We start from the raw sequence: 26,047 nt of genomic DNA on the forward strand, positions 1-26,047 counted from the left end.
AGATTGCTTTAGTGTGTGTTTGAAGATGATAGGATTGCAGGACCTGTGGACACCAGTTCATCCTTTTGTGTACTGTAAGCTTTCTCAAACTTGCAGTTTGCAGCATCCAAATGAGTCTGAAGACAATTATTTCTCATTCTGCAACTCTAGGCAGATGAAAACTTTAAGGTACGAGTAAAAATAATGCTTTTGAATCTAGCTAGGACAACAAAGGATTAGTTTTCTGTTTAAATAAATATTTTTGTCACTGTCTAATGCCAGATGCATTTAGTGGGAATGCTGAAATAAGCAGTAAAGCTTTTCAGCATTTTTGCATAAGCAGGAAAGGCATAGTCAGGACCAGACAGGTAAAGGCTGCAGAGAGGAGCACAGTACAGGACTACATGTTTACTAAGGTGAATATAGAAACAAAGAAACAAGAAGTTGAACACTGGGGAAAAAAAAGAAAGTTTTGTGTTTGTCGTTGTGCTGCTAAACAATTCACAATTTTGTTAACCCAGCATTTTTTAGGAACTTAATGGAAACATGAGAGCTATAGGGTCCTGTGGAAAGGATTCTCAAAACTCAGCTATACACTGTGTGAAGAAATACCTCCTTTTTTGGTTTTTGAACCAGCAATAATGTCATTTCCTGTCCACCTTCATAATAAATACGCATCATAACCCTCCTCTGTCATCACTCATCCAGTTTGACAAGTCCAAATCTGTCTAATTGCCACTCTTGTAGAGAGTCTCCATGTCTTTGCTATGTGTTTTTAAATCTTGCCCAACTCCCCCTAACCATTTCTGAAGGGAGGGAAGGAGTGGTATGATGTGCTATATTCCTTGCCCAACATTTGGACTGCCTTTGTGATCACTACAGATCATTGAGATTATTCTTTCATAGAACTATTAGAAGACCAGTGTTGTAATACTGTGTAATAATAATTCAGAGGTCATACTTTTGTGTATAAAGTTAGATTGTTTTCTTCTTCCATGTCTGTCACTTCACATTTCCCTATATTGAATTTCATTTGCTGTTTTGTTAAACTGTTCAGAAATGTTAGGTCTTTCTGCAATCTGTTGATTCCTATCCTTAGTACTCTTGGTAGTTATATACCAAACATCTTTTTCTCTCACTAACCACCTTCTTTTTTTGATAGTTTCTGAGTATGTTGAATAGTTCAGGCCATAATGCAGGCTCTTGGCTACATGCCATTTGCTGAAATTCTTTCTTTGAAGACCATTTTTACCCTCTTTTCTATGCCCTGTAAGTAGTTTCTCAGCCTTCAGGTGGAGGTTGGAAGCCTCCTTTCTGTCTCATAGCAGTTGTCTTTCCTCTAAGAAACATGAATACATGGCCTCGTGTCACTTGGAAGTGGACTGTGTCAATTGGAATTCCCTTGTCCAAGTGTCCCTTTATACCTTCCAGGACATATGTGACTCATAACAATCCTTCACAAAACTACAGTGACTTTTCCTCAATATATTGTACTTAAGATGTACGCTAACTTGGTTCCTTCTTACAGCTTTTACCCCTCTGGCTTGGATACACTGCAGACTTGATACTCTCTTTCTTTGCATTCCCCCGGGTGTTGATGTCCTTCTGATCTTCAGGTACAAGGTAGTTTTCAGTGAAAGGTTTTGTTCACTTACTAATAGCTTTATATCTACACCTGTGGCTTCTGGGGAGCTCCTGGATGAATACAGATGGTCCAGCTCTGCCAAGCCACTTTGCAGCCTCCTCAGCCACTGTGGCAGTTAGAGACAAGATCTCCAGGTCCTTTTGAGCTTCTGGACCTTGGAGTCATTTCTGTTAGGACTAGAAAAGTAGCAAAAGTTTTATGCATATGTGCTGATGTGTGCATGTACATTTCTGTATTTATACCTGATCAATCCTATGTACCCCAAATGCAATCTGTAGCCTTAATTCTAGAATAGCTGCTAGGGAGGAGAGGGGTTTGTTACCACTTCCTGGGTAGATGCATTAAATGGGATTTTGGTTTTCTGTCTTGCTGAAGAAGAAAACGCATTGGTTTTTCACATTAAAGAAATGGCTTGCACAAAACTAATTTTTCTCGCGTTTTCTTACCAAAATAAATTTTTTGCCCATAGAAGTGCTGCACTTTGCCTGAAGTAAAATCTGTCTTTTCTGATGCTGAAGGAAAAACAAGGGAAATAGAAGTCCAGGTCTGCAAAATTACTTCTGATCCTTCAGCCCCTAGTATGAAGATTAGAACAGTTAATGTATGTTGTGGGACAACCTGTTTACCCCAGTGCCACAGTTCACATTTCCTAGCTGAGAGTCATGAAAATTTCATCTAGTGTATGTCAGACTTGGGAAGAACTGGAATACATCTGAGTTTCTTCTCTTCCACAGCCCAGATCCCTACTGCTCCATAATCGTTTTCTGGCAGACTGGGAGTAAATCAGATCAATGTTAGCCTGTCTTTTCATATGAAAAGGAACAAGAATGAAAGGTCAACAGAAATGCTGCAGTGAGGAATACTCTTAGCAGGGTTTTAGGTTTTTTGAAAAGAACTAGGAAGAGAGGCAGGTCAGGATACTTTCATATCCAAACCATGTTGGGTTCACAGCTTTCACTCCAGTTTGTTTTTATAAATTAAAGAAATGAAACCACAAATACTGGACTACCGTGTCTTGCAGACATTAGTAGTTTTGAGATCATTACGGTACCTATTCAGTCATTAGCCAGTTTTGGAGTTCTTGGAAACAGGCAGTTGTAAAGATGTTATCTTACAGTTATCATGGGTCAAGTGAAGATCCTGCCCGTGCATGCTCTGAGGTGGTTCCTTTCTGATGCTTGATGCCAGTTCCATCCACGTGCCTTCCTGCCTTCCCAGCACCGCTCCTTCGCAGTACTCGCCATGACCTGTCGTAGAGAGGCATAAGAGAACAAAGCTGAATTGTTGCTTTTGCCCTAATTTGAGGATGCCCAGTCGTCTTGAACTCGTGAGTGGCCTGTTCACTCTTTGTGTGATGAAAAGTCAAAATATAAAGGCAGATTTGGGAAATACTGGCAGGAAAGGTGCAGCGCCTTTCTCCCTTGTGTTTCTAGGATCTGTGTCAGTGAAACCTGGCAAAGTTGGCTTCAATGTCTCCTGCTTTGCTTTCTTCAGCAGAGAGGGATTCAAGTTACTCGGTAGCCCCGGTGCTAGGACAGTTTTATTTCCAGTTGCTTATCATGTGATGCAGTTATATGGAGAAATCACAAAGTTGTTGCCAGCATTTGCTCCAGAAGGCCTGTTGAAACAGACCACTTGGATTTGTTTTTTTAACTCGCAGGTATAGATGGGACAATTCTAGCTAGATAGTATCACTTAGATGAAACAATGTTCAAATAAATGATACATGGCACTTCAAGTATCATGTTTTCAAAAGAGAGCTTTTTAGAGCAGCCACTTTGTGTTCTTAGGTGACTGTATGGCATTTGCTTAAAAAACTTTAGTTATTGATAATTTATAAAGTATCAATTATAAGCTATTTTATCACCAGTAATCTTACTGGGCAGTCCAGACAGCAAAGATCTGAAGGTGCTTGTTTAAATGTATCCTTTGTCTCCTCTAAAACTGCATGTAATAACAATACAGTGTCTTTTTTGATACGCAAGTGTCTGTGAAGCAGCTAAAGTTGATATTTGGTGTACTGCCATTGGAAAATGTCTTAAGCAAGCAAGTGGAGTTGTGACACAGGAAGGGGTTAGACCCTTGCTTCATTCTAAGAGGAAGCTGCTTGCTCCTCAGTGTTTGTGTTGCAAATCATGCTGGGCTTTTAAAGGCTCTATTTCACCCTTCCTGGCCCTGCTTTTTTTTTTTTTGCTTTTTTTTTCCCCACCTTTAAACTACAGTTCTTTTTCTCAGTGCATTTCACATAAGATGTTTACAGTGAATGAGACAGTATTGGTATTGACCTAAGCTGGTTGAGCTTTGCTGTTCTCATTTTTCTGGTATGTTTTGCTTTAAAGTTCAGCTTCAGCTGAACCATATGAATCAGTCCCAATTGTTTTTTAAAATATTCTATTTAATGGTTAGTTTGGGGGAGATGGTTTGGTCTTATTTAATGCATCCTTCCAGGTTGAAGGAGGACCACAGATAGAGCACAGGCATGTTACATTGTGCAGATATAGCTGGTTTCTTTGAGATCCCCTTGGTTAGCAACATGTACACTGATGTTGCCTGAGAGAAGTGGGTTTGGGGCTCTGAGTCCACAAAGTTTCTGCCAAGAACGTGTAGGTTTTCTAAGATTTGACAAAGTTGAGTAGCCACAGTGCTGAGCTAGTGCCATTCCTTGCATGCTCAGAGGATAGTATGGTCCATGTACTGTTAGCTGATGCTACTTTTTACAGCCTTAGGGATTGCAGTGGATGTAGCAAGTGTCTAATTCAGATCACCTAAAGAGGCGTTTAGAAATGTTGAAATATTGTCTATTTTTGTTGAAAAACTAAAGTATACCTATTTGCAAAAACTAAAATTTGCTTTGTCTTTATTAACAAGGTTTAATCAGATTGTTTAGAAGTATGCATAAGAAGTGTTGCTGGGTGAAGCTGTAATAATTAATAACTTTTTTACATTGAAGAATGACAGCTCTGCTGAGTGTTGTATAGGAATCTGTGCTGTGACTTAAAATACCTTTTTTTCTGTTGATATATCAGTAAAATGGAAGAATGTTGAAATTTTGAGATCAATGTTATTACAAAAAGGGAGATTTTATCACATGGGCTTTGCACCTGCTGCCTGTGTTTGGGTGAAAACGATATAGACATCTCATGTGAGGTAGTCATTTGGTACCAGCTTTATGGAAGTGACAGTAAAGGGAATTTTCATATGATTACACTGGTATTTGGCAGCTTATTGTAATTATATAAAAAAAAAAAATAGGAGGAAAGGCTGAGCAGGTTATTTATTTTATTGTCTTGTATTTTCATCTGCTTTACCTTCTCTGCAAGTGTTTCTTGGTATGCAGTGCCTCCCCCACGCTGGGGGACTCAGCTGGCCAAGCAGTGCCTCTCCCCATTAGTCATCATTGCCTTCCCTAGCACTGCTTGTATGAAAGTAATTCTTTAAAGCAGCTGCTCATAGCTCATTTTTTGAAGATTATTTCATAATACATAATTGCAGCAGTGCCTTCTTGTAAGCATGGACCAAATCTTGGTCGCTAAGCACAAGCAGTTTTTTTTGTGGACTGAAAAGATACATTGCAAATAAATCACTACTTATTTCCTTTAATCTGGTTTCAAAATTGTTTGACTTTCACCATTCAAACATAGCTTCCATTCACATGTTCGGGAAGCTTCTGAAAGCATATGAATTGTAATTTTCCCAGTTTCTTTGGAACTTAACATAGTTAACTTCCAGCAATGTCTGCAGCTGCCTGACTAATTAAAATAACTTGCATTCCTAGAAACATTAGATTTTACTGATGGCAAAAATCGCTAAACAATTTCAAAATGTAACCCATACTGTTGCATTAAGATATGTTTTGACTTAGTTGATGTTAATCTAAAGTAAAATATTAACTGCAGTGAAGTTTAGTGGTGTTTTTATTAATATGGATTAGCCACTTACAAAGAAGTTCTCATGTTGTAGCAGTTTGCTTTTCAACTTTGATTGCAATGTGTTTATTCTTACATTACCAAAATGCTTCCTGATGTCTGTTGCTTTAGTGCTCTCTCCTTAATGTGTGGAATTTTCATATAGTGTTGCAAGAAGTGCAGTAACTACTTTGCTTATGGTGCAAATGAACATTTATATCTTCATGTCTAACAGTGTTACACTGTCTTACATACTAGATTTTCCTTTGACAGGCAAACTATGTTTGATTTATTTCATGCTGGCTTACTGGTTTTAGTGTAGTGAAACTTCATTTTAATATAGAACTTAGTTTTAATGTAGTGAGATTTTTTTAAATACTCTTTTTAGATTTTAAAAAATGTTTTTAATTAACTAAGAGAAAAAAATAAGCAATGTGACTGTTGCATTTCCAGTTCATCTTTTATTTGAAAACTTTGGGGTAAATTAAAAATGCAAAATATTTTTTATTTTAAAGTTTAGGCTATAAAGAATTTTCAGTGTAATTTTTTGTAATAAATGTATTGGCCTCACAAGTAGGGTACTAATCTTATGATAGCACTGAGTCCCAAGTCTAGCAAGGTGCACTCAGTATAGAAGCATTGTAGCAAATTCCCTGTGCCTTTGCATTACTTTCTCTGGTAGTCTTTTCTTAGATATGTAAAAAGCACTGATGAAGCAGGTCTGCAGTGTCCAGTAGCCTCAGTAACTCTGTTATTCTAGTAATTTGTTCTTGAAAATGAAGCAAGCTCTGTCTTGGCACTGCACAGAGATAGTGAATGAAGAGTTTTACTCCTTTTGTATCCAGTTCTTTACAGGCTCCTGATTACATTTCTCAAAATATTACCATGTGAAGAGTCAGTTACCCATTCATACCACATTTGTCGTGTCCTCTCTACTGTATGAAGGCTATAACTGAAGGCAGCAGGTTAGCTAAGACCAGCCAGTGTGGTACAAGTATCAGGAGAGTGATGCCAGACTGTTACACTTGCCATTGTTTCCCACAGTAGCATCCTTATAAACAGGAAAGTGGGCAGTGATGTTTTGTGGGAATAAACTGCTGAGCCTCGATGGTAAATGTTCATAGATTGCAAAAAGACAGTTCAGGTTGGAGGCTGTGAGAACAGCCACAGGTGCAGCCATGCTCTTTTCCAGCAAGGACTGATCACCAAGTGACAGCTGCAGTCCTTGTAAAATAAGCAAGAACCTGTTTCAACAGCAGCAAAACTTTTAGCATCTTTAAAATGTTATTATCTCTGTAGGATATTTTCTCTGTTGGTGACATTGGTGCCCTTTTTACAGCTCTGTTGATTATCACTGTACCAGATTGTCACTCACTGGGCTTCTAATGGGCACCTGGATCTATCTAATGGCATGCTGCTGCAGAGAGGGCAGAGCCCACTCCTCTCATTTTGCCCTACCTACCCAGTCCTGGGATCCTCTTCCTTACCCACAGTGCTCCTGCTGCTCATCTCACCCTGTAACGACACTATTCAACTTGCTGTTGAATAATAGGAGAAACCTATTTGCTTTGATTTATTTGTGGCTTTGCAACATTTCCCCCTTTTTTGGTTAGTTTTCTGCTGGTTTAGCAAGCTAAGCTCTCCCATCAGGGTGACAGGTGAATGTCAGAGATGGTGCAAGGAAAAAGCAGTCAGAATGCGTGGTTCAGAGTAGCACTGACAGAGGGAACAGCAACAGCAATTAATTATTAAATCAGCTCTGCCTGTCTTATCTAAATACAATCTTAAAAGCATGTATTTTGAAAAGCACACCTGACCTTGAAGATGAAAGGTATACTGTTTGAATTAATCTTAAAGTGGTATTTTTCTGGGCTTTGCCTGTTTGGGTTTGGGTATTTTTTCTGTAATTGGTATCTACAGATTGTTGATATATTTGGTGGCAACATGATATTTTTTTCCTTAAAAAAAAGCAAGCATGTACATCTGTAACAGGAATCTACAGCCCTAAAGGGAAATGTGGTAAGGAGTAATTTTTATAGTATGGAGTAAGCCTGTTAGTATTATCAAAAGATGTAGAAAGTTTAGAAGGACAACTCGAAAACTCCACATATTAAAGTTTTTCAAAGGCTGGGGATCAGAACAAAAGAAGTAAGGAAATTTTTATATTTAAAACATTTTTAAAGTATTTTTGAATCTTAAAAGTAGAATTTTATAATATCCATTATGCGGAAAAAAAAATCCTTGAAGTCTGAGGTGTTACATGTAGTTAGAGAGCAAATAATGGAAAAAAGCTGTGATGTGTGATTCAGAAGTTAAAAATGTAGTAATAAAACCTGTATTCTTTCCATGCATGCAGGTGACTTTAAAACACGTTTTCAGAGTGTACTTTCGTATGTTCAGATAAACCAACTCTGGACTATTTTTCTTAAGTCAATATTGAGGTACGTGTTAGCAAGCAATTAAAGACTGTTTTGATGGTTTCACTCAACTTCTGTGCAACTCGCAGATAATTTTTGCAGTACTGTTAAAACATGCATACCCACAGGATGTGAAAATTATGTGAATTTAATTTAAATCTCAATTGCTGATTCTAATACAAGACTTAAGACACTAATTGAAATAAAACCTTTATTAATAGTTGAATTAAGTCAGTAAGACATAACAACTAGTACCTGAGACTGTAGAATCTCACAGCCAAGCAGTGTAACATTGGGGAGCTTGTGAAGATGTATGCATCATTGCACACATCAAGAAACAACTTTGCTCGTTTGCTCTAAGTGGTTAAATGATACGTTTGAGGCCTTTTCCATGTAACACCTTAAGGAAGCAATATGTGTATGAGGACAAAAGTAATACACTTAGGAAACCACTGTGATGTACAGCAGCATTGCTCCTATAAGAAATACTATTTTTGCATATTTTACTTGTGCATTCATTAGCTATAATTTAACATGTAAACACATAACTGCTTTCAGAGCCCTAGAGCAGTGGAAAAAGTTGTATGGGGGAAGTACTGAAGGATCTGTTGTCTTCATGAGCTTTCTTGAGGAATTGCAGGTTTAAGTGTTGGAGGAGGAAAGTTTTGTAGATTTATAGAATCATATAACTATTCAGGTTGGAAAAGACCCTTGGGATCACTGAGTCCAACCATCATCCCTACTCTACAAAGTTCTCCCCTCAACCATATCCACCAACACCACATGCAAACAACCCTTAAACTCATCCAGGGATGGTGACTCAACCACCTCCCTGGGCAGCCTATTCCAGTGTCTAACCACTCTTTCTGTGAAAAAACTTCCCTAATGTCCAATCTAAGCCCACCCTGTTGCAGCTTGAAGCCATTCCCTTTTGTTCTGTTGCTAATGACCTGCGAGAAGAGACCACCACCAACCTCTCTACAATGACCTTTCAGGTAGTTGTAGAGACTGAGGAGGTCTCCCCTCAGCTTCCTCTTCCTCAGACTAAACATTCCCAGCTCCTTCAAGGGTTCTTCATAAGATTTATTCTCTAGGCCCTTCACCAGCTTTGTTGCCCTCCTCTGTACTCGCTCCAGCACCTCGATATCTCTCTTGAATTGAGGTGCCCAAAACTGGACACAACACTCCAGGAGTGGCCTCACCAGTGCTGAGTACAGGGGGACAATCACCTCTCTCCTTCTGTTGGTCACGCTATTTCTAATACAAGCCAGGATGCCATTGGCTTTCTTGGCCACCTGGGCACACTGCTGGCTCATCTTCAGCCGCTTGTCAGTTAGAACCCCCAGGTCCTTTTCTGCCAGACACTTTCCAGCCACACTTCCCCAAGCCTGGAGTGTTGCCTGGGGTTGTTGTGGCCCAAGTGCAGGACCCGGCGCTTGGCCTTGTTGAAGCCCGGACCATTAACATTAGCCCAGCAATCCAATCTATCCAAATCTCTTTGTAGAGCCTGCCTATCCTTAGGTTAGTTTAATCGGGCAACACTTGTTAGTCAGGGCTTTGTAGTTTTTCTTAGTACAATGACAGTTGTTTGATTTGTTTATGAAGGTCTCTGATGCTTTATGAGTAGCAGGAGTGTTTTATAGGCAACAAACACAGCTTTGTAGAGTGTATTTCTGAAAATGGACCTGGTGCTTCATCTGTTGGAGTTCTTGAGTCAGGGTACTTGGAATTCATAGAAATTTTGTTCTCCTGTTTTCTGCTAAATATGGTTTAGATTGGCGTTTTTTACCAGCCATCTACAGAAATTATCAGCTAAAGTTTCAAGGATTCTTCTGAAAAAATCTCTGCAGGAATAAGAAGTACGGTTTTTGCTCTCCATAGTGCTCTTTTACTTCTCTGACAGCCCTCTTCTGTCCTTTGGTGCTGAAATATCTGTGGCACTAAAACATAAGAAATTGGAGCTGGGGCTCAGAATGAGATTAATATACAATTACAGAAAAACCTAAAGCACATAATACAGCTGCCACTCAAATATACATGCTGGTGTTTTGTTTCTCTGTCGGGTTAAATTTTTTGCCTGAAGTTTGTTCTGTTGTTTTTGCTGAATTGCTGAAGCTGTAGCCTTGTTTCTAGGTGGGAAAAAAAACTCTGCATGTTGACCTACCTAGGGGTACAGTGACACAAATTAATTTTGGCACTATTTTAGGCCCACACAGCTTTAGCAGGAAACATGTCTACTCCCAACAGATCGGACTCTTATTTCTGCATTTTTAAGTTTTAGTCCCAGAACACATTCCATACTAGGCTGTACTAAGAAATGTTCCCAAGTTTAAGTAACTTAAATGTGCAAGCTGCCTGATAGTGCCAGTGTCCATCAGGAAAACACTTAATATTTAAATTTGGGGCTTTCTGTTGAAAATTCTTTGGGAATATTCTTCTGATGCACAGTACAAAAAAGTTGCTATAAAGTGCTGGCATATGGGGGGAGGGTTCCGTAAGATAAATCCACCTCCCTCAGTCCAAAAGTAATTACAGAAATTTGATGTTTTATTTTCAAGATAGCCTTAAAGACATCCTGATATCCTGACTTCATGCTGACATCAGGCAAGCTGATGTCTATATCCAGGTATTGGTAAATAGACAGTCTCTTTAATGTTTTTATGTAGTACTGCTATTACCAGAGCCACAATTACAGCCTGAAAACAGCAGGATATAAAAGGATGGCTCTTAGCTGCTCCTTATTTCTTAGCCACCTACTGAAAGCCTGCAAGATGAGCAGTGATCCTTTATCTAAAATATGCTTTTTTTCCCATATTACCTACAATTAATTGTACCTCCAACTATTTGCTCACTTAGTTCTCAGCCTTTTTACAGATTGTGGGTTCTGTACCTGAAACTTCTGTAGAAGATTCTACAGTCAGAAAACAATTATTGCAGTATTTTCTCTGAGTGCAGAGCTTGTCTGTCATTAGCACAAAATGTCTCTGTTAGTATCATATTGTATAAAGAAAAATGTTTACAAGATAATTTCTAAGGTAAATGTCTGTGGTCTTCGTCCTAACTGCAGAAGTCCTTCTACATTTAAATAAGGGTCTCAATATTGTTAATAAACTCCTTTATTTAGCTTGAAAATGGCAGCATTGGTTATCGCTTCCTGAAACATTTGTTTCAGGCAATCTATCAGTATATCACTTGAGACCCCCTAATATTAAGATACAAAGAACTGACAACATCTTGATTCTATCTTAGACAAAAGCTGACATAAGTCTCACTCTTCACAAGGTGGGTATGTATTTTCAGATAGTGAATGGATCATTTACTTCTGCTAGGTTATTTTCATGGTAACTGTGGATCCTGAAGTCAACCCTTCCTTAACGTTACCCTGTGTTATATTTTAAACAGTCAGACCCACGTAATGACTTAGTGGCCATTCAGGATCTCTGATATGACCTTTATCACATGCTCACATGAGGCAGCATTTGCCACTCACAGCAGCCTTGCAGTCCCATGGATCCCCAGGATTATGTGTTACAGCCTGCTTTGACAGCTGCTCCGCAGGCATGAACCTGAGACCTACAGATAGGTATTAGCAGTGTCTAACATCCTAGCCATAAAATGATGAAGGTATGCAACACAACCCGTAGTTTCTTTCAGCGTTCAATTTCTCAGCTTTGCTGGAGCTTTTTACGAATAAGTATTTTTTCTGGGTTTTTTTCTTCCAGTCAGTTTTAAACCTTTCACTTTGTCTTACTATTTATTTACATGTTGATATTACTTACCTGTTATTTCCATGCCTATTACTTCTTTCTCTTCTGCTTATTTTTCCTTCCATATTTTATTTTGTTTCATTATTTCTTGTCTTCAGTGATTGCCTCTTCTGTGAGACATGTATGCCTGCAGTGAATGCTTTCCTACACAGAAATCCCAGAAGGATTCAGGATTATTTTGCTTAGGTAGGCTTATGCCCCAAGCATGTCATCTCTGCTTTATTTTTTACTTTCAGGCCTATGTTTAAATTGCCTTTAAAAAAACCGTACATGCCAAAAGATAGTGCACTTTCAAAGATCTATTGGCTAAATTTCTGACCTCCATTTTGGGTCCAGTGGGTCAGGATGTCTTGAATCCAGTTCTGCCTTCTGCCCTACTGAAACCGCTGCAAGAAGGACCTGCAGTGCCTGCTGCAGAGCTTACTGACCGTGACTAATCTTTTGAGAGTGCTGGTTCTGTGTTCACACTCCCGCTTTCTCTCTTCTTCCAAGGCCTCAGGCAGATGATTCTGTGATTAAGAAAGAAACTTGAATAAATTGGGGCCATTCCCGCTCCTGCCCCACTGGGATCCCTGCAGAGTCAGGGAGGGTGCACAGCCAGGGAACGCAGCACTCCAGAGAACATATTTCAGCTTAATTTCCTGGGGAACAGCACTCCATGCATGTCTGCAAATATATAGAATTTAATCCTAAGACTTTTGTAAGTACCTTATAATGTGAGCTTGCATTTGTCAATGTGTTTCATGTTGGAAGCAGCTGTGAGAATAAATTTGCAGTTAAACTGGGGGCCTGTGCAATTCTGCTGCAAATTGATGGGTTTGGCTGGTTTTAGTGGACAACTACTCGGTTGCTGGAGGGGTTGTGTGTATGTGGGACAGCCAAGAGGCTGCCCTTTTGAATATAGTTAAAGCAAATTACTTGTAATGGCATCGGGGAAGCATTAAACATACTGCCATTCCAAATCTTGGGAGTTATGCCCAAGGAAGTATTTCCAGTTAACAGGGAACCTGCTTCCAGGCTGGCTGAGGGTCTGTCAGGGGATGTGACACCATACGTCTGGTATCTGTGTACTTGTGAGTGCATGAGAGTACCTGTAAGAAGAAAAATTGGTGATAAAGAATTCAATGCTTATCCAGCAGATGACTGTAACAGGATCTTAATTCTGGGTCCACTTGGACACTACCTGGGTAAAAATCAGAGATGGTCAGATTCTCTGGAGCTTAATTTATAAATACTAGTTACTGTGCATTGGTTCCATGGAGTTCATTTAGCAGTGCTGGAGCCTGAGAGGTGGACAGAGCGTGTAACCTTACCAGAGGTGGCTGAAGCTGTGGTACTGCTGGCTCTTGGAGGACTTGCTTCGTGCAAGTCTCCCTGAACTAAATGAGGAATTTGACAGCTTTTCAGGAGAAGTATCGAATGGCAATTGAAACAGGGCTTTCACGATCAAGATTTTTGCATTTACTGTGCCAGGCCTGACCTTTTTGCTGTTTGTGTTTCGGGTTTTCTTGCTAATGGCGTTGAGGAGGGAGGGTCGAAAAGAGAAGGATCAAGGGCTCCCCCCTCCCCGGGAGCAGGCGGCAGTAAACACGGCTCTTGTTGGCGGAGCGCGGCGGCGGGCCCGGGAGGGGGAGCTCCCGGCCCTCCCCTGCCCTTTCCCGCACCTCCCGGCCCTCTCCTGCCCTGTCCAGGCCTTCTCCCGGCCCTCCCTCCCCCAGGGTCTCCGTGGGGGATGCGGTCAGCACACAGGGGGAGGTGCCGCTGACAAGGATTTGCAGCGGGGTCTGAATGTCAGCCTGGGTCGCTACAGGCTCCGGGTTAGTTTGAGGACGAGCGGCTTGAGAAGCCTCTTCAGGAGCCGCACGAGGTTGTAGGACACAACAGTTGCTGGAGAGAAACATCCACAGTTTTAGGTACACGTTATGTTAATTATGTTAATGTAAGCGAGCAAATCGGAAGTAGATATACAAGAAGGGGATGGAAGAAAGTTAGTTCATTATTTTAGCATAGAAGGACGGTGTACATTGAATTAGGAGTATTTTAGACTCAAATCAGGAAGTGCCAGTACTGAAACCTCAAGCACAAACCAGAACTTTGACCCTTACTTATCTGCAGTGTGATTTATTTATTTTTTTCCCGACTATATCAGCATGCTGTTGTGCAAATACAGTAACTCGTGTTGCTTACAGTCTTGGAATCTAATATAGTCTGTGATTTTTATTTTTATCTGAACAAATCTACACGAATTGCTGCAAAGGTTTTTAAGTTGTGAGCAGACACTAATATCCATTTGCAGCTGCTTTAGAAAGATTAAAGAAGAACAGAAGCAGGTAGCTAGAAACTTAGCTAGACCCCTATAGGAAAAGAAGTTACTGTGATTTCTCCCTTATGAGTTGTATTTATTTGTATGTTCTTCCGCTCTGCCACATGTATTTCACATGTGACAATGTGCTAAAAAACGGTGCAAACTGTGGCCGATTACATTGGTAATAGGTAGTGTTTTATGTAATTCATAGGAGGTTTTTTAATTTGATTAATAAAGTGACAGTGGTACCAGAGCAGTTTAAACACAATGTGCCAGTATAATGGGGAACTGCTGACTCCTGAATTAGCAGCTGTCAACTTTTTTATGGATTCCTTTATATATATTCCACAGAGCTTTTTAAATAAAGAAGACGACAATTGCTGAGCATTTGCTTTTGGAAGCTTTGATATGGTTCTAGATATGTAAGTTTAAATTAAAAGCAATTGAGTACTTTCATGATACTGAATTATTCTTTAAATATATCTGATATTTCTCAGTGTGGGGTTCTTGGAAAGAGAGGGATTACCTGCAAGCTTTTAGGACTGTACACTATCAGATTTAATGTTGACATTACTGCTTTACCTCTGCTGTGCTGTAGTATGCATTACAGCTGAATTACTTGCTGTGTGTGGGGATTACAACCTCCCCCTATTTGTACTAATTAACTTTAAAGGAGAAAAACTTTAAAGTTCTGTGTGACCATTACATTATTTTTTAAATGGCTGTAACTATGATATCTTAAGTGACACTAGAAAACTTCATTAGAGTTTTCAGGGGAAAAAAGAAAACCTACTTGTTTACCTGAGAACAGTGTAATCTGATGGAGGTGGTGTCTGTCTATGAAATACTATATGGCTGTTAAATGGGCTTAGATTTCTGTAAAGCTAGAAAATGCCCTGAGGTATCTGACCAGTATTGCTTTATATTTAATTAAAATACAAAACTGGCATATAATAATTCGTTTTAAACTTGCTATGTAACAGAATTTGACAGGTAATTATGAAGAGGAAGACAGGAGACAGACAAAAGCAGTCTGTAACACTGCAGTATTTAGTAATTTTATAGTTAATCAGGAAGAGAAGGGGGGAAAGGCATGTAGGATTTGTGGCTGGTGAATTGGCATAAAATTATTAAAAAGAAAGAGGTCCATCCTGATACAGTATGGATTGATATTGCTTGTGAAAGCAGGTCCAGCAAGCCTATTTCAATATAACGAACCTACAAGGCTACATCTGGGGGCAGCAATACACGCTGTACTTGCAGGACGAGAGCAGCGTATTCTAGGAAATAGTTGCTGAAAGACTCAAGGTTATGTTATACAAAGTATCTGGTCTCTATTCCTACACTGCAATGCAGCCGTGAATTAATGCCAGGTTGAAGCCAAAGGTGAGCCAGGAATGGAAGAGAGAAAGAACAGAAATATAAATTGGATCTCTTTGATCTGTAGTATGACTGCACCCATAACACACAAGGCCCGATGCCAGCTCTCAGGCTTTGCTCTGGGGCCTTCAGGCCATAAAATTTCACTCTCTTTTTGCAAGTGTCACCTCTGAAGTTCTCTTAAAAGTGTGTCATAGTCTCTTGCTAATCATGTTCCCATCTAGAAGTGGTATCTTTGGGAGGGGGGAGCAGTAATGGAGTGGAAAGTTTATGTAAGTGTAGTTTGCATGTATGTGCTTGACAGATACGCAGCCAATTTAGCTGGAAGTTACAAGCTGAAATTTGCTCTGGCAATAGCTCCCAGGAAGGAGAAATACCATGGGTGTCTTTTCCTCAAACCTCAAGACTTTCAGCAGGGCAGTGAGGTAGTGCAGTGGTCTTGCATTTGTGGTTTTTCCTAGTTTGATGGGGCTTAAGAGTTGGAGAGGAATGTTGACCTAATCTTGTTACAGTAAACAAGAGGTGAAAACTTTTAAACCTTCTGTTGATGTGAATTGTTGAATGTTTAACAATCTTTTGCTCCTGGTTGTTTACAGTAATTAAGTCCTTTCCCTTCCTTGGTCTGCTATCCTCATTAGTATGTGTTCCAAGATAAATACCATACATGAGACCTGCAAATACTGTGCAGCAGAAGGTACATTTTCTGTTTTTGTTGTCTGAATGTTACACCTTCTTAAATATGTTAGTCCCCAATACCAAGAATAAACTTCATGTCTTAAGGTAAAAAGCAAAGAAAGACAATAAAAATAAAACTTCTGCAACTTTCACCACAGTAGGTATTTAGGGATCTGAAATGTAAGGAGAAATTATAACTAAAACTACAAGAGTTGTCTAAGTGATACCTATAATGGTGAATTTTGCTTTTGAACTACTGTTTTTCTTTAATTACATGTTTATCAGACCTTAAAGAACCTGCAAAGTCAAGGCATTTGGGACTAGGGAGAAGGAAAGGAGGAGTAATAAGGTTGTAGATTTAGGACCTGCAGATTTCCAGCAGTGCTACGATGATGTTCTGTTGGGATCAGTTACTCTCTTCTTCTACCTTGTCCTGTGCTCTGGGACCCTCTTTTTCTCAGTTCTGTGCTACACCTTGTGCTCTTCAGTGTAATGAGCTTTTTTCTCTCAGTATTTAGATGCAGTAGTCAAATCCCAGGGGACAGCTGAGGCATGGTTAGTTTTGGTTCACTTGTTAGCCATTGCTGGTTAAATCTGCTGTACTGTCTAGCTACCAATTGGCAGACTCAGCAAAAAGCTTTAGAAAAGACTTGCTCTGTGATCCATTTGCCAAATACAGAGTTTAGTTCCTCCTCTGTAATCAAGCTGGAGTCAGCTGATTATAGCTGAGATTTTTCATGCCAAGATCCTGCTTGTTGCCCTTTCCCTGCCTCTTTGGTCAAGTGACTTCCATTGCTGGGAAAAAAAATAAACTGATTCTCAAACTCCTCCAATTTACAAGTATCTGTTGTTATCTCTGAACAGTAGGATTTCTTTCAACTATATCTGCATCAATTTGATGAGGAGGGACAACTTCCAGAAGAGTCTAAACAGCATAAACTATCTTCTGGAGTTTGCTCCAGAAAGGTTCGGTTGTTCAGGAAAACAGCTTCAAGCTGGTTTGGTATTGTCGCTTGCTGTGTTTTTCACACACTTAGGAAAGCACTTGTGTTGAAATTTTTCCCATTTTTAGAATATCTGGTTTAAATTACTTAATTGTGAACCATAATCTCAAGTGATCTCACAGCTCGGTTCCTCTGCACAGAGGCCATTCCATCTGTTTTTGAGGATATTAGTGTTTGCCATTCTGGCTGGTGCCTGGCTCCTGTCTTGTCACAAGTAACTTGTGTTTGTCTGCACTGAGCTCCCCAGCTCCCTGGCGTCCCAGCGAGGACGCAGCCCTGACACAGTATGGCAAGAATGTAGCTCAGGCTGCTGCTGTGCCTGAGATAATAAAACTCCTTGGGACCCAGAGCGTGAGGGTAACACTGCAAGGCAGTGGCATTATCTGGAGTCTTTGCCATTTTACCCAGTGCTCTTGATTTTGGAAATGCCATACAGAGACGACTCAAGTGCCTCGCTGTAGATAAAAGAAAGTACTTTAGTCTTATGCTGAAAAAAGTTGGATAATTTCTGGATCCACGTTGTCCCTAAGAACATTTGCACAAACTGCACCTAGACTTAATAAGCCCAGCTGGCACTGATTTGTTTCTGCATCTCTGGTACAGATAATCTGTCCATGGATAATTGAGTGTTGACTCTATAAATAACTCACTTCAAAATCCTTGTCTTAAAATTGTTTTCTCTTCCTGTTAACTTCCAAGCTTAGCCTCCTTGTAATCATTTCTTGGCTGACCAAAGGCTACTCTTATCTCTTAACAAAGATTTGTACTATTCATTCTTCCCACCTGAAGTGAAATGTTACATCAAGCCTGTGTGAAGCCAAGTTCTAGATCTGTAAAAAGCTAGCTAGGCCCTGGTAAGAAAAATAATCATCCTAATATGTTTTGCCTGTACTCCAACTGACTCAAGTGGTTTAAATAAAAAATAACTGATAGATGTCAAACATTTGATATCTTGGAAAGATGTTTATTGCATACTTGTTCTCAGAGACCTTGTGTGGCACATCTTAGATGTCTTCAGGTAAAACTGATCCCTTTATGTGGACATGCTTTCAAGTTGGCCTTCTAATGATCTTGATTTGTTTGCTTGCTGTCCATGTTAAAACTTGCAAGAATTGTTCTGAGTTGAGCTATGCCTTGTTTTAATGAGAAGTTATATTTTTTTTCCCAACAAGCTTGTGTAAGTAATTTTAGAAGGTAATTAGAGCACCTCCTAGGAAAAGTATCTCATGTCTTCAGCTGGTGAGCAGCCACACATATATTTTTTCCTAAAAGTTTTTCTAAAATACAGTCTGTGTGTGCTTCTGAGAAGATGCATTGAAAGCTGGAACCACCTGCACTGGGTAACAGGTTGTTCACTGCATCAAAAGTGGTAGGAGGGAAAGCTGAATTGCACAGCTGTGCTGTCACAGCTGTGCCATGCTGTGAAGTTCATCCACCTTTGTAGGTAGTTGTAATGGAAACCATCTGTCTCTTTCCCCTGTGCCATTCCTGTCATAGTAATACAGAACAGAGGCAACATGAGTGGGTGAATAAACTTGGAATGCCTGAAATTCTTTTCTTCACACAGTGTCTGAAACACTGGCCATGCTTCAACAAATTTTGAAGTCTCAGTTTGTTACTGATCCCATAGTAGCTTGAAAAAAACAATTAAAGATCTATCCAAAATAAACCTTTTATATAGGTAGAACAGACATTTAAAATTGTAGATACACAGCACTCTCTCCTGTTCGGGGCAATGATGGGGAAAGCTGTTAGTATTATAAAGAGTTAAATAGTTTATCCAAAACAAGTAATGTATAATACGTGAAGTTTGTTGCAGTGAGGAGTGGTTAAAGAGGTGCATTCAGAGGTGGAATATAAGTAGTTGTCACCTGGACTCTCAAAGGTTGATTTGCATCTATTTCATTCATGTGCAGTTAGGTCTGAGTTTCTTCAGTTTGCACAGCTAGAAGTCATAAATGGTGCAAGTACAAACCACCTTTTTAGATCTTAAGTTGCAAGTAAATACAGAACTAAAGAGATTTTTAAGGAATGTGGACAGACAAAAATGCCCTACAAACCTACTTTTGTATTTGGGTGCGTCCTTCAGTGTTGTCTGTTCAGTTCTGTTCTGCAGAAGTTTTGAGAGGTTGTTTTCTTGTTTGTAAGAGCTATTGTATATAGTGAGGGGAACATGAACAAGTAACCTCCTCAGGAATTATTTTGTATATTCGCTTTGAAAGCTGTATATTAGGGATTTATCACTTGTGGGTATTCCTGCAGCATTCTAAATAATGTATTTTATTATCTATGGCAAATAATGTCTGAAAAATGAGTGAGCTGTTTTATCTAACACATCTGGAAAGAGGAAATATTCTGCATTGACAGTTATGCTGCTTTTGTGGCAGAGTTTGATAAAGCGAATTAAAACTCAAATATAAGCTCATTCCAGTTTCAAAATAAAGAAATATCCTTGGTTGGGCAGATCTGTTTGGTGACCTGGATTTTCAAAAGATGTCACAGTATTCCAAGGGCATTAATTTGAAGCCTGGAAATATATATGAGGAGTGGCAAACACATAAAAGCAAGTAAAGAAAATCATACATAATTTTTGAGTTTCTGAAAATATTATAATTATTATAGCAGTGATAGTAGTAGTAGTACTAATAATAGCAGCAATAAGGCTTATGTGATTATACCAGTTTTGTCTTAAAATTGTTAATTCTTTGCTGATTTGGCTTAAAAAAATGCGAAGTTTCAGCAACCTTGTGAAAATCAGCAGCTGTAAAGTGACACCTTAATTATCGTTCCCCCAGAGAACAGTATTTCATGTGACAGTAGCACACTTGTGCTGACAGTTGTCACGTGTGCCTACAGTCCAGACAGCTTATCCTGTCTCTTTTGCAGGGGGGCAAAGAATGGCAGATTTGGGTTTAAACTATGAGCGTGCTGGGGGACTGAGAAGCTCAGGGTAACTGAGTTGGAACAAATTTAGGGATCAAATTCACAGATTTTTAGAAAAATATTTTAAAACAAGTTGTTAAGAAATACATTGTTTCACCAGATGATGCCTTTGGATCCCAAATAACAGCTCAAAAATCCAGAAAGCTTAAACATTAGATTATATACAAGCCCTGCAAAGCTATCATTCTGGGCTTATTTCAGTAAAGTTACTGGGGTTTTTTTTTAAGTTTTTCTTAGGAACGATAAAATGAGCTGTGATGTGCTGTCTGGATATTTAATAAAATCTGACATGGTAGTATACACAAAAACAGGTCAAGAACATAAGTCTTCTAAAAACAATAGCGTGTTTTCTCAGAGTTGTAATACGGTATTGTTTTTTGCAAAACCACCTCAGTGGTCCCCTCTCACTCTTACATGACTTATCTTTTCTTGTCTGTGAAAATAAATGCTTTGTATCTGTCTGGATTAAGTGAAGCATTGAAGAAGTATCAGTTTTCTGTTACAGTTTTATGATCGAAGAGGGGAAACATCCAATGATTTCCTAAAACAATAATGTACATAAATTACTTTCTTTGTTATTATTTTGAAAATATTAAAGATGGAGATAGGGATACAGTGTAATATTTTACCTGATAAGTAGAAGGAAATAAAGTATGCATTGTCAGATGACCTTGAGTGTGAAAGGTCTGTCTGAGGCCTAAGGAAACAGGGCTGTTACACAGTACAAAGTGTGACAGGATGGCAATGCTAAATTTTCCTCCATTTGCATCAATGTGTCTGGAGTAAAATTGTTTAAGTCAGGTGTTTGGAGGAATGAATAGGTGAGTTGCTTTTAAATTTATGTTTCGTAAACTAGAGTGCTCTTCCTTTTTGTTATATTTAATGTAAATATTAAATGTAAAGATACTTTTTTCTTACATCCAACAAATAGCCAAATAAAAGATTTCTCTTCACATATAAAATCACACACAGAATTCTGATTTGTCTGTGGTGCTTACCTTTGCTTGAAGGAAAGTACCATTGCTTGACTGCTAGAAATACTTTAGCATTTCATCTGATGCACCTGCCCTAAGTTTAGGCCTGATAATACATTTCCTTGCTCTTAGAACAACAGTGGTGAAAATACCATTAGCACTGGCCAGTGGGTAACAAGATCCCAGTGCAGAGGAACCGGTTTCAGTTCTGGACAACGAGGGCTGTCCTTGTGGATTAAGCACTGGACACGAGGTGTGAGAGGGCTTTTACCTCAGACACTCCCAGACACATCAGGATGTCTCACTAGTTGTGTGTTGGACTACCAGAGCATCTAATCCAGCAGAATGGGAAATTTCTGTGTATAAACTCTCAATGCTTTTCTTTGGTAGAGTGTCACTCCAAAAAAAAAAAACAAAACAAACGTGTGCCCAGGATTCTGTCATTTATTTTTTGCCTGGGGATTTTTTTGTCTTGCTGAGCTGAGAAACATGCATGACTTAGAGTACAGAATTGTTAGTTTTTTCTGCAGTAGCAGCATGTCAGGTGGCAATTGCTGATTACACATGTAGAATTGTGTCATTACAAATGATTAATTCCTACTTAAATCTCCAACTCTTTTTTAGTCAAGTTAATGCCCTAAATTATTAATATCCTATTTTAAAGCTAAAGAAACAGGCCCTGACACCAGAGTTAAATGTAGGTCTTCCAGCTTATTGATGTGAAGACTGGCACTGTCAGCAGGGCAAAGTAGTCAGTCACTCTTCCATCATTTTCCTGTCCCTCTGATACGTAAATGATACCTTGGAGCTTTGTTTTTAGAATTCAAAATCCTTGCAAAAGAAGAAGACAAGTACCCAGCAGCTTCATTTTACATTTAGTGCAAATAATCACACTATTTGCAGCATTTCTTTGTTGAGCTAGAGTTCTGTTTGACCCTTCATTTTATTTTATTTTTTAAATGCTTTCTAATGAGGAGGAATGGAAGAGTTCTGGGAAATGCTTAGTGTGTGGCTTTTTATGGAATTTGGCCATTTTTAAGAGATTTGGCCACTTAAGAGTAATTTAATGATATTCTAGAGACTATTCCTTCTATCTCCTGTAATTACCCTGGGAAATGCCAACTTATCCCATAAATAGAAGATTTTTCTGGAAAACAGCAGGTTCGTCCTAAGGTGTTAAACACAAGCGCCCTCCTTCTTTCCTGAATGAGGAAAGAAAAAAAATGCCATGTCTTCCTCTAAATACACACTTGTGGTTTTTGCTGCTTTTAAGTTTGCACTTTGGTTCATTTCTGCAGTTACTTGAGTTGTATCAACAAAAAAAAAAAACACAAAATAAAACAAAACAAAAAACCAAACCCGCAGCTGTTTTGAGTGCTTGTTGTTCTTGGCACAGGATCAGTTCTGGTGTCCAACTGGTAGGACCTGAAACTTGGTGCTTAACAAGTGCCTGTAGTCAAAACAGTTGGTGTGTGCGGGCGCTGATCTGGTATTTGCTGCAGCAGGTCATCTGCCTGGTTTTTTACCGTGTGCAGAATACCTAATCATGTTGCTGTGTTTCTCTGACGGCATCTGTGGCAATGTGAATCGTTTCACATTCCAAAAGTACATGTTTACAGTCGTCGTAGAATCAGATTAAGTTGGCAGCCTGCTCCGCTCTGTAAGTGGCTCAGTTTACATTTCTTCTTCTAGCAGGATATTTTGCATAATTTCGCTGATCCTACTCACTTGTAGACTTTGTGAAATGGAGAATCGTTTTAGTGGGTTTATGTCAGAAAGTGAAGCTTGTGTTTATTGTAAATAAACACCAGCAGAACGATGGTTATTTTAGCAGTTGATAATTTCCCAGTTATGTCATTTGACCTGGAATGAAGCTTGCAATTGTTGAGCTGCGTTTTATGCAGCAGATCAGTCGGGGGGGTTGAGCTGGCAGTTTATTTCCTTTGTCAGTTTGCAAGAAGTATCAAAATGAAACCGACTGTGCTGTTTCCTTTCCAGCGCGCAGTGCAAGAAGGGTGGAACAGTTTGCAGATATTATTTCCAAACTTTTTCTACTGGACCTGGGATTGTGTTTTGTCAAAAAAGCTGGTAAAGTCATCCTTCAGTCTTGCAACATTATGCTGTAATTTGCTAGCATCAAATCCAAGTTTATTTTTGCTTAACTTCACGTACTAGCTTTTGTTAGGGTTTTTTTTCAGGCTGTGGCTGCAAAATGAAAGTGCTTACAAGGTGTTTATGAACTCTTGTTATGAACCAGCTGCCAGTTACTGCAGGATGACACATTTCTGCAAGCAGTCTCGTCGTTCAGTTTTCTGGTTGCTGGCTGTCGCTTTCGGGGCATGTGTGGGTTTTTTTCTGGTTTTGTTTTATTAGAATTAATGCCAAGTACATTTGCAAACTTAGAACTGGGATCAGTACGAGGTGGCAGGTTTCACTTACTATTTACTGAAATTGGAAGTATACATTGCTCAACTTTACACAGTGAAGGGCTGTGCAACAAAACACCTCAGGATGTACTGTAAATAGAAAAACTGTAATTTGTGCATAGGTGGTGTATGGAGTTACCATAAGTAACATCTTCATCAACAACACTGTGATATGTTACTGGGACAGAATCACAGGGTGGATGAGATACTAAATTTAATTACCATCTGATCAATTATTGAAAATGGGGAATAATAAACAATATTCATATTGTGTTATGGGCAGTCGGATAAGTTAGTTTGTGCTATTTTAAGTAAAAGGGCTATGAACTCAAAGGTTGTGATGAATACGAGCTTAAAACGAGTTTTATTATTCTGTAATGTTTACTAGCAGCAAATAACTTTATTACCTTGATGGGTTTTAGCAAATATATTTTGTTTGGTTTTACCAAATGCAATGCCAAGCTATAAGGCATACACTGGGTCTCTGAGTTCTTTGTGGGTCAACCTTAAATTGATTTTTGCTTTAGGCCTCTTGCACGCAGGAAGTCAGATCATGCTGTAGAGAGTCATGTTTCAAAATGACTGGTGCTGACAAAGTTCTAGTGACTCTCTTCTGAGACTGTTAGAGGGGTTTTTTTATTGTTCTTGCGTTGTTTCAACTACCTGTAAAAAATACTGAAAGACCAAAGGCATATCTTTCTCTGTGCTCAAGCTGTATCATGGCTTTTTTTCCTGTGCAATCTGCTGTGTCTCACCGGTGGAGAAGACACGAACTGCGCAAAACCTGTTTGCTTGATTTGATCAATTTTGAGTAGCGCATGTTGGGTAAGAATGGATAGAGGTGGGATATACTAAGAGATGGTTTTTGTTTGTAGTCCTCATCAGAGGTATCTGCAGTTTCCGGATCACATAAAGATCTTTTTGGGTACAAACGTACTGCAGTTCACCTGGAGACATATGGTTGGCGTATTTTACTGGCAACGTGTTTATGGTTGTGTCGTCTGTAAGGCTTGCTGCGAGCTGAGGGTTTGATCTTGTGAGAAAGTTGAGGCAAAAATTTCAGAAGAGAGTTTCTACTCAGAATGTGGTTTTGCCTCTTTTTCCCACACGCTGTGCTTGTGGCTCAGGAGCTCATGTTGCCTCTCTATTGCTTTGCTTTTTTTGCTTGTGATTAGAAGGAGATGTGGCGTTTCCTGCAAAACAGCTGCTAGTATTCCCTGGTGACCAGTTAGAGAGGATCCAGTGGAATTGCATATTCAAAGGCAGACCTAGAGGACTTTGGCAGCTGCAGCAGAGGTTTTGGGGAAAGGTAGGGGGGTTGCATTGTGTAGGATGCAGGAAGGAGGGTTAGAAATGAAGTACAAGGGCATGGGAGAGCTCTGGAGATTCAGGGGCTGTTAGGTCTCCAACAACATAAGGACTTCACATCTACAAACAATTCAGATTTGGCTGAGAAAGTTGGACTATATCCATGTTTCCATAGGACATGGAGAATCTCCTGGAATAGTTTAAGATCGTTCACAATGCTACTGATGCAGAGGACGATGTGTAGTGTTGGGCTTTTAGACTCTTGCCACTAACTAGAGAAAGTAAGATATTGATCTGAAATTGTTTCTTTGGAAAGTGTAGTTAATTCAGTGAGAGAGTATTAAACTTTCCTCTAAGATTAATGTTGTTAATACATTAACTGTTTGACAGCAGAAGTCACATGTTGTGTGTCACTTGCTGCAGTGGCTGTGCTGAGACAGCTGAGAGGTTGCAGAAGGATTAATGCAGTAAAGAGGATTGTAACTTTGATTGTGTTCTCTCTGCTCTTGGATTTGACAGCAACTGGTATTTAGAAACAAAACAGAATGTGTTTTTACTTATGTGGGGTGTTAACATCCATTTGTAACTATTTCAACGAATTGGAAAAGTTATATTTCGTATTTTAAGCTTGAGCACATTTCTGCAGAAACAGGATACATGTAGAATGTAGGTTAGTATCTTGTAAGAGATAACTGGTTTTTTAGTTGCCTTCCAGGATTTCTTCATCTTTTAGAAATAAGAATTTTCATTCTACTTTAGGTTCATTTAAGTCCAGTGACTGTGCCACTTCTGTATGTAAACAGGGACAATACAAGTTCACCTGCCCTGCTAGATCTAATCTGTCTACACATGAACTGCAAATAAGTGTAGAAATTTTTTACACAGATGGCTTGTTGTCTCCTGAATGTTAGTATGTGAATATCTAATTTTATAACAACTATCTGATGTGCAAATGTTGTTTTGCACATATTAATTTATTACATAGGCTGAATAACTTTGTGTGTCATTCTTTGTATACATGTAAAATAGGAATAGCAAATAAGTAGAAGTTTTTAAGAAGCAGATATGACTAGGAAACTCAGTTTGATACAGAAGTGCCACCACTCCAGTTTAAGCAGTTAATTTTGGCAGCTGACAACCTTCTTGCTTTGTCATATATTCCCATTATTTCTCTTTGAAACTTATGACCAGTGTCTAAGGCCGATTCACTCCCACATATGTTGTAAAGAAGGAGGAAGTCAGAAGTAACCTGATAGTTCTTGGGAAGGCACAGATCAATCTTGAGTTACGATTTATGCCCCCACCATGAAGATTTGTCT

General features: G+C 39.2%; 1 protein-coding gene across 5 annotated transcripts in view; it reads left to right on the plus strand.

Annotated features, from left to right (window-relative positions):
* The window catches only part of ATXN7L1 (ataxin 7 like 1), a 111,787-nt gene that overhangs the window by 48,744 nt on the left and 36,996 nt on the right, over window positions 1-26,047 (plus strand). The window contains exons 1-2 of one of the 5 annotated variants that reach the window (XM_051622998.1): window positions 22,507-22,654; window positions 22,993-23,082. The exons of 3 other annotated variants lie outside the window; for them this stretch is intronic. The gene's annotated coding sequence lies outside the window, so the exon portion shown is untranslated. Of the gene's footprint in view, window positions 1-22,506; window positions 22,655-22,992; window positions 23,083-26,047 lie in introns of those variants that run through there. One more of the 5 variants, XM_051622987.1, reaches the window with a different exon arrangement.

The sequence above is a fragment of the Apus apus genome, chromosome 1 (genome assembly GCF_020740795.1).
Source record: "Apus apus isolate bApuApu2 chromosome 1, bApuApu2.pri.cur, whole genome shotgun sequence".
NCBI lineage: Eukaryota > Metazoa > Chordata > Aves > Apodiformes > Apodidae > Apus > Apus apus.